This window comes from Notamacropus eugenii, chromosome 6 (assembly GCF_028372415.1).
Source record: "Notamacropus eugenii isolate mMacEug1 chromosome 6, mMacEug1.pri_v2, whole genome shotgun sequence".
NCBI lineage: Eukaryota > Metazoa > Chordata > Mammalia > Diprotodontia > Macropodidae > Notamacropus > Notamacropus eugenii.
Window position 1 is genome coordinate 90291657 of NC_092877.1, and position 8914 is coordinate 90300570.

Below are 8914 nucleotides of genomic sequence, written 5' to 3' on the forward strand. Positions count from 1 at the left end.
GTCAGAAAGAAGCCTTCTGCCTAATAAGTTTTGCAAGCACATTGGAAACTGCAGCAGCCACGCTTGATTAAACTTTGCTTTCTTTCACTTTTAAAAGAACTGCTGGTGATGTAGTCACTCACCCATGAATGCCTTACTGTTTCAATAGTTACTAGGACACTAGAAAAAGAAATTTCCTTTCCTCTCAATAAAAACTAGAGAAAAAAGAGCTACTTTTCTTTTTTCTTTATTTTGGCTCAGAATAGTCACTATTTTTGCTAATGAAAGAAGAACATTTATTTAATCCAGTAATATATCTACGTGGAAGAGAAGAAGGCCATTAAATTACTGGTATGGATTGATGGTAAATGTGGGGATTTTATACTATAAGTGTGTTCTGCTATAAAAGCCATTGTTAGAAATGTGTTTTAGAAATTTTCTTTTGTGTTTTGGAGCTTAAGATAGTGGAGCAGAGTTTGATATTGACCACACATGCATCCCTACCTGCACTTCCTAAAATATATCCCAGTTATTATGGTCAGGTAGCCTGCTCCTGTTATATGCTGTACGTGTAATCTCCTAATTTCTAAATTGAATTAAGAAATTTAATCAGTCTGAAAACAGATTGTGGTATATTGACAATAGACCAAATTAATCTCTGTATTGGTAGTATCATTTTTGAGATTGTCATTTTATACTAATATATCGAGGTGAGACTCAGCAAGAGGTGGTGTGCCTACCTACTCAGGTGGGTGAGGTAAAGGACTGAGCAATTTGAAAGGAAAAATGTGAGACCAGGGTACAATGAATGAACATAAGATGCAAGCCAGCTTTCTCAGTCACCTTATGTTGTTTGCTTTAGGAGGTACTCTGCTAGCCAGGAAATGTTAGTTACCTCCCTGTGAAGAAACTCCGCAGGTTTTTCTAATACTGAAGGGATAAATTTAGAGATCAAGCCACACACCATCTCATCTCAAAGGAGAAGAGGACAACATGAAGCCCTGGGGGAGTTAAGACTGACAAGTGCCCAGTGGTTCTTACGTTCATTGGCACAGGCTTAATTTATCAGCACATTCTGAACCAGTGAACTTATTTGTGAGCAAAATGCCTTTGTTGGGTTCCCAGCTGGATGCCTCCAAGAGCTTAGTTTCCAGGGGTTAGGTTTGTTTTTATTTTTGGTTTGTTTTTTTGTTTTTTTTTTGTTCTCCCTGCAGAGAAAAGGTAGAAGAGGGACAGAAGGAGAGTTTAGGATGTAGTCTAGGATAAAGAGGTGAGTGCTTTATTTATTAATATTGCCATTTTGATTAAATATTTTCTAAAGTGATGAACGTGGTAGAGGATATTCTTGGAGGTAACGTGAAAGAGAACAGAGTGAAATAGAAGGGAGGGGCAAAAGAGGTCCGTGACAGGGCAATAGAGATCAGTGATTTGACTGGTGGACACAGACACACTTCTAACATTGTTAAGAAATAGTGACTACCCTTCCAGGGGGTGGAACCAACATGTAAATGACAACCAGTTGCCCTAACACAGGAAACTTGACCTGATATTCTCATAGATACCTGGTGGCAATGTAGTCAGTACACTAACAAGTACAAAGATGTAAGGTTTCTATAAGCGGGGATTTTTGTCACATTTCATTTTGTACCCCTAGCATCCAGCATATACCTTTGAAGATCATAAACATATAAATAATGTTTGTTGAATTAGATAGCTTATAACTCCCAAATGTAAATCAAATTTTAAACCAACAAATCCCCCAGAATTCATTATTTCTCTACTATGCAAAATTCATTATTACTCTACTATGTGAACCTTATCGTGGCGCCAGAGTAGGCTTGTCACATTACATAAACATGCACAGATATGTTTAGAGATGGGGCTAGAAATAGATAAGGGGGACAGCTGCCCAAAAGAAACACATAGGGTGCTACACTAAGAGACCCTTGTTGTCATAACACTTTTCAAATGAATGCACATGCTTTCACTGGGATTGAAGGAGTGGAAGGTGTGTTATTTTCAAGCCTTGACAGGGTACATTAATTCCTTGTCCCAGTTCTATTCATGCCACTCCCCATGCCTGCAATGTCCTCTCCCCTCCTTTACAGCCATTTAATAACAAAAATTCATAAAGTCTCACTCCAGTTACAAGCAGTCAAATAGTGTTTTGTCTGGCACAAGGGGATAGTCCAATAACAGTGACCACATCCCACACATCCCAGTGAGAAGAAAGGTGTGTTAGAATTGAAAAAGACTTTAAAGACCATCTAATATAATGTCCTTCATTTTGTGGATGAGGAATATGAATCAACTGAGAAATGTTAGTTACTCATGGTCACCTAGCTAGTTAATATGAGTAAAATCTGGAACGTGAAGGCATCTCCTGACTTGTGGTGCAATACCATTTTCAGTACACAAAGCTGCTTCCCTTCATGAGCAACACTCCAAAATTGGTGAAAAACCTATGAAAAAGTCAAAGAAGAACCCCAGGAAGAAAAGAGAGAGAGAGAGAGAAAGAGAGAGAGAGAGAGAGTAATAGAAAGAGGCTCCATAAGGAAGGAAAATGTTTTAATGTGGGTTCAGTCTTTCTACTCAAACCCCATTCACTTTGTAGACTTGGGATGGGAAGGGAAATGACAGCAGGAGAAGAGATGTGATTTTGCAGAACCTTCTGCTTTTCTTTGTCCACACATGGGTCACCTGAGCCAGACATTTCTAATGATCCGCTCATTCTAGACTAGAGATAGCAGGATCTATCCCTGGCTGCACAGGAAACAATAACAAGAGCACAGCAGAGACAAAAATAGTCCCAAGACAGAAAAATTGCTTGAGTTAGTTCTTCATTAGTGGTGTCTCATGTCTCTTCTACTCACTTTCTCTTACCATGTCAATTCTTAAGTGTTACTCTTTCTCTCAGCTGGCATTTTTCTGGTTCCTATGTCTGTCTGACTTCTGACCTGCTGCTTGGATCGAACAATATATGCAAAGTGTTTTAGAAATCTTAAAGTGAGATACAGCTAGAATAGCTGTTATACTTATGCTTGCTCTGACTGTTTCACTGAATATCCCCAGACGCCATCTTGTCATATTCATGGACTCCTTCAACCTTGAGTACCTGGGAATAGCGTCTCTCTGGATTGTTCACCTTATATCCCAGTCTCTAACTCGATCATTGCCTGCTAGCCCTGTCTGATGTCTTAAACTTTCCTTCAGCCTACTTTTTTTATGGTGGGTCCACAATCCTTTGCTCCTGATGTACCCAACATTGACACTTTGCTGATTGTTTTTTGTAATGTTGCTTTAGAAAAGATTAGCCAGGAAATGGAAGATTCTTTCCATTCATTCCATGTATTTTCCAGAATATAGACTTCTGACACATCTGACCATGTTGTAGCATCTTATAGGAACTTCAGATGCCATCGAATTAAACCTCTGCAAATCTGGATATACTAAGATAGAAGCTAAAGTAAACCCTGAGTCCAAGAGTTTGGGCAAGATTCCATAGACACCAAATTAGCTCCATGGGAGGTAGGGTAGAAGAAATTGGCTGATGATAAAAGTATGGGGCTAATTAGGCAATATAAAGTGGGGAAAGATTTTGATAGAGTAGTTCAGAATAATCTTTGGGTTTAGCATCTAACCAGTTCTGAATTGACTGATGGTGTTTAATCCATGTACTTAATCAAAGAACTTTATCAGAAGTTTTGCTAAGAATCCAGATTAGTTGTAGCTATAGCATTTTCTCCATCTACCAATTTAATAGCCCTGTCAGAGAAGGGAATAAGATTAGAGTCTGACAGGATTATTCTTGATGAAACCATGCTGGTTTTTTGCTAATTGCTTCACTTTCTAGAAGTTCATCAGCCATCTCTTTATTGAAATAATCTAGAAATTCCTCAGGAATCAAAGAGAAGTTTGGTGACCTGTTGTTTGCAGACTGTTCTCTACCCTTTACTGAAAATGAGGACATTTGCCCGTCCCATTTTCCACAATATTTCACGTATTTACTAACAGAGCTCAGTCATCACACCTGCCTACCTATGACAGTAATAATCAAATGCAACTGTATGAGGAGTGGGCTAAAGTCAGGCCTGTTCTGTAGGGGCTGGTAGACAACAGAAGCCTTTGGTGGCAGTATTTCAGCTTGTTAGGTGAGAGGAAGCCAAAAGGGAGTAATCAGAAGAAAACTGGAGTCAGGAGAATGGGGATTGTTTTCTCATCTGGAAGTCTCTCAGGGAGGTGAAGTGAGAGCAAAAGCTTTAGGAACAGTTATGTGTTTGATATGACTCCAATAAATGACTCTTGCTAGAGAAAGAGATGAAAGTAGTGTACAGTAATGATGCTCAGGAAGACTGAAGAGGAACTTTGTTTTAGGAATCCCTGACTTTTTAATCTCTCTGGCATTATCCACTACAGGTCTGTCTCTCTTTTTTACTGGCTTGTCAACATGAACCAGAATCTTTTCTCTCCAATTCTGACCTTACTTATTGTGTTACTCCCCCAGATATTTTATATATATATATATACATATATATATATATATATATGTATATATATATATGTATAAAATGAGTTGGAGAAAGAAACAGCAAAGCACTTCAGTAAGGGTTAAGTGACTTGTCCAGGGTCACATAGCTATATATGGTCACTGGACCCAGATGGCTCAGGAGGAGAAAGTGATGTTGATGACCTTGCCCAGTCCTCCCTCACTCAAAACAAAGTCAAGTGTGAGTCATCTCATCATTTCTCTGATGTCATGGTCTTCTTTGAAAACAAAGGGTGAACACAACAATGCATATGCACATATAAATTCTCTCTTCATCTATATTAATGTTATTAACTTGCCTGGTTAGGACTGAATCATCCTTCTCTCTGAGACAGATTCAAGTGGGATTAAAATAAAGTCAAAGAATATAAAATAAATATAATAAATATAATATAATATAATTATATATAATATATATAATTATATAATATAAATATAATTATATATAATTATATAATATAAATATAATATAATAATATGATATAATATAATATAAATAAATATAAATAAATAAATAAATATAAATAAATAAAAAATAAAATAAAATAAAAAAATAAAGTCAATAGAATTGTTTTCAAATCTTCATTTTAATTGAAGCAATAAAAAAATTCTTTTACCTTCAATCATTTTCTGTTGACTCTTCCTACTTTCTCACCCTTCCCCTCTAGTTACCTAAATCTTATAAGTCAAATGGGATATTGGTAGTTAAGGTATGTGGATTATTAAATAGGAGATTCAATATGCTTCTCAATGCACTTTAGATTTGCTCTTCCACATATACTCCTCAGATCCTCTTGCTAACTTGTATTAGAATTTAGTGGCTTTTTAAACATATGATAGAATTAGAATAACACTCAAAATTGGAAAAGAAATATTTTTTGTTATCTGAGCCAAAATAACAAGATTTCATATAGAAGTAACAATAATAAAAATCCAAATGTTCAAGTTTGACAAGAACACTGTATTTTACCAATAAATCCGGGTTATTTGGGAATACAGCAAAAAAAAACTTTAATCCTATAGTTTTACATATGTTGGGCCAATTTTTTTCCTTATACTTAAATTGCATAAAATTGAACATGATGCTATATATACAATAAATTTCTGCTACCAAAGAGTGTTGTATGATTTTGTTTACAGCATGGATAGGAGTTAGTTCAAGATGGATGATTGTATAAGATTTAATATTTATAGTAGGAAATGCTCTTTGGTAGAGGAAACAGTTTGTTCTGGTCAAAACTAGGTGAAATGCATTTGAACAATTTGAGAGAAAGATGCCTGATATGATGGTGAATGCCTTATTTTCGGAAAGGCATTTAAAGGATACTGAGAACATCTTTCAGAGATGTAATAGTCCTTAATAATGAAAATAAGAAAGCTTCTTTCGGGGCACTATGGTCACAATGGGAGACATCTTCACAGCAGTGGTTGTGTGCAATTCTTTAAAGCTTGGGCAGCTGCTATTGCAGAGGTGGGAAGGGAACCTCTTGAGGGAAGTTCAACATTTATACAAAGTGGATGTCCATTAAGCCTAAATAAGATAAGGGTATGAGCAATTAACCCCCTAACTAATTGAGAGTACTTGTGGTTTTTAAGTATGTATTCATGGGACAGCCTCAGGTGCAATTCAGGGTACTGTGACCACCTAACATTCTCTACAACTTAAATTTTATAGTTGTCAAACATGGCTGTGCTTCAACTATATCCATGCATCCTTTTAAAGACCTCATTCTCACATACTACCACATTTGGAGTTGGAAGTTAGGGACTGAAATCTCATTCATACTACTGGAAGCTTGTGTGTCCTTGGGAAGGTCTTTAAGTTCTGTTGACCTGAGTTCTTCTACAGAGTGAGAGGATTGGTCTAGATGTTCTTTAAGGTCTCTTCTTGCCCTAAATCTATGAATCTATGTTCCTATTAGGGTTTTCATGTTAACAGGAAATCTAAATAAACATGAATTCCCTCTTCTTTCTATGCATTTAGTGCAAAATTAGTGATGTAGTCACTAGTCAGGCAACTAGAAGGATCAAGGATAGATTCCTCAGTTATGAAAATTGATCTGAGTTGGGTGAATAAAAGAAAATTATCAAAGATCTTGTTCTAAGTGGACAGGGGCACAGGAGGGTCAATCAGAAGGATCCAAAAGGTAACACTAATAGGTAGAAAGTAGTGTGACTCATGATAGGTCAAAGGATCTTGGTCTTTTTAGTCAGGAAGGTACAGTGATGTTGACTGGAGACATGAATTGTTCAATCAGAGACAGAGTTCAACTCTATAGATCAGACTGCAACAAAAGGGTTTCAAATGTTGACCTCTTAAGTCTAGAACTGTCTTAGGTTTATTGGTTTCCATGATGTCTGGGTATGGATGCTGACAATGTTAGTCTATGTTTTCCCTCAATTCATCAAGGGGGAGGTGATCACAGACATCAACTGCAGTTTCCCATCTTTGGGGTATTGATAGAACTCTAATTGAATGTGGAATGTCCTGGTTTCATCACCTCCATCTGCTTCAGTTGTGTTAAACAATGGCATTAAGCTGACTCTGCAAAGCAATTACCTTCCTTGCCCATCTTGAATCACCTCAACGATAAGTCATCATATTTAGCAATCTGTGAATGCAACTCCTTGAGACAGTCAGTGATATTTTTGTTTTACTGAATTGTGTTTCCCAGGAGACAAGAATGTGTTCTCATGCCAGTTAAGAGGTCCCTTGTGGCATCCTTGAAAAAGGCTTCATAAAATATACTGAGTGGTATCAGGTCTATTTCACATACCATCAGTGTTTAAAAATTGGGCTCAGACAATAACACTATCTGATGGGGTATGATGCTAGAATCTTGAGGGATCTTCTTGGGACAGCCAAATTTACTTTATTTCTGGTAGGCATATTATAATAATTACTCAGTTTTATAAAAATTTCTGGGACCTGCCTGTCACTCATTAGTCATAGATTCAAGAATATATGAAGTACTCTGGTAACTATTCCCTTGTATATAGAAAATAAGATGGTATTATCCCTTCAAATCATAAATGGAAAATCAAATTTTAGAAGTTTTATAAGTCATATAAATATAGTTAATGATTCATATAAAGCAGGGGAGGTAATAGAATTAAAATGTGCCCCACTGGGGCTATGATTATATTTTTATTTTTTTCTGAAATTCTTACTCCTTTGCAAGCTATATTTTAATTCAGTTTAATTTTTTTATAAGCCAATAATCCTATATGGCTTTCAGGGCTGTTGTGAGAAGCAAATAAGAAAATGTATGCTAAAGTACTTTGTAAACTATAAAGTATTATTTTAGTTATTTGTAGTGGTGAAAGCAACAATATCTATAAATCAATCAAAAAGCATTTATTTATTAATTGCTTACCATATATCAGGCACTGTGAATACAGACTAGAAAAAAAGAAACTCTACTTTGCTCTCAAGGATTGCTTACATTCTACTTGAAGGAAACAACATGAACATCTATAAATAAATACAGCACAGAGTGAACAATGTTTCATAGTGATTATATAGCTTCTTAGCTTTGGTGTAATCCAGTAGAAATAAAATATAGTTGGAAATCTGAAGAACTGATTACAGTTCTGACTCTGCCGTTGACAAGGTCTTTGTGGTCTTGGACAAGCCAACGATAAAGTACACAATGCTTGGTTGGTTGGTTGCTGTCCTTCCTTCTTGAAGAGGACCAAAATGACATCACTATGCTAGAGTCAAGTTTGAAAGTGTCCGACTGTGGCTGATCAGACCAATAGAAGCTCAGCGGCTCTACCACAGATTGGGCACAGATAGTCCATGTGAACATTTGGGGTGGATTCTCTAAATTTGCACATCATGTGTTTCCTTTGAGTGTTTCAATTCTGCTTTGCTCATGGAGCACAGCACCTTCTCTGATGTGGGCCCTCCAAGCTGAGTGGTCCTGTGCTAGTATCTCCTATATCACACAATCAATTTCAAAGTTCTTAAGAGAGACCCTGAGAATGTCTTTGTATTGCTTCTTCTGACCATATGAACACTTACGTTGTGTGAGTTCTCCATAAAATAGTCTTTCTGGCAAGTGTGCTTTTTGAATTCGAACAACTTGGCCAGCCCATCAGAGTTGTACTCTCTGAAGCAGAGTTTGAATGCTTGGTAGTTTAATTAGAGTATAGTAGTATAGTATAAAGTAAGTACCTCAGTGTCTAGTACCTTATTTTGCAGGCATTCTTTAGAATCTTCCTAAGACAATTCAAATGGAAGTGATTCAGATTTTAGCTTGATGTTTTAAGCCATGTTGTCAAATGCTTTCAATGAGGATGAACACATCATCAAGGTCAGTTACTACACTGACGGTAAATTATTCAACTTGAAAAGGCTATAAGCCAAGACCAAAGTGGAGGGAG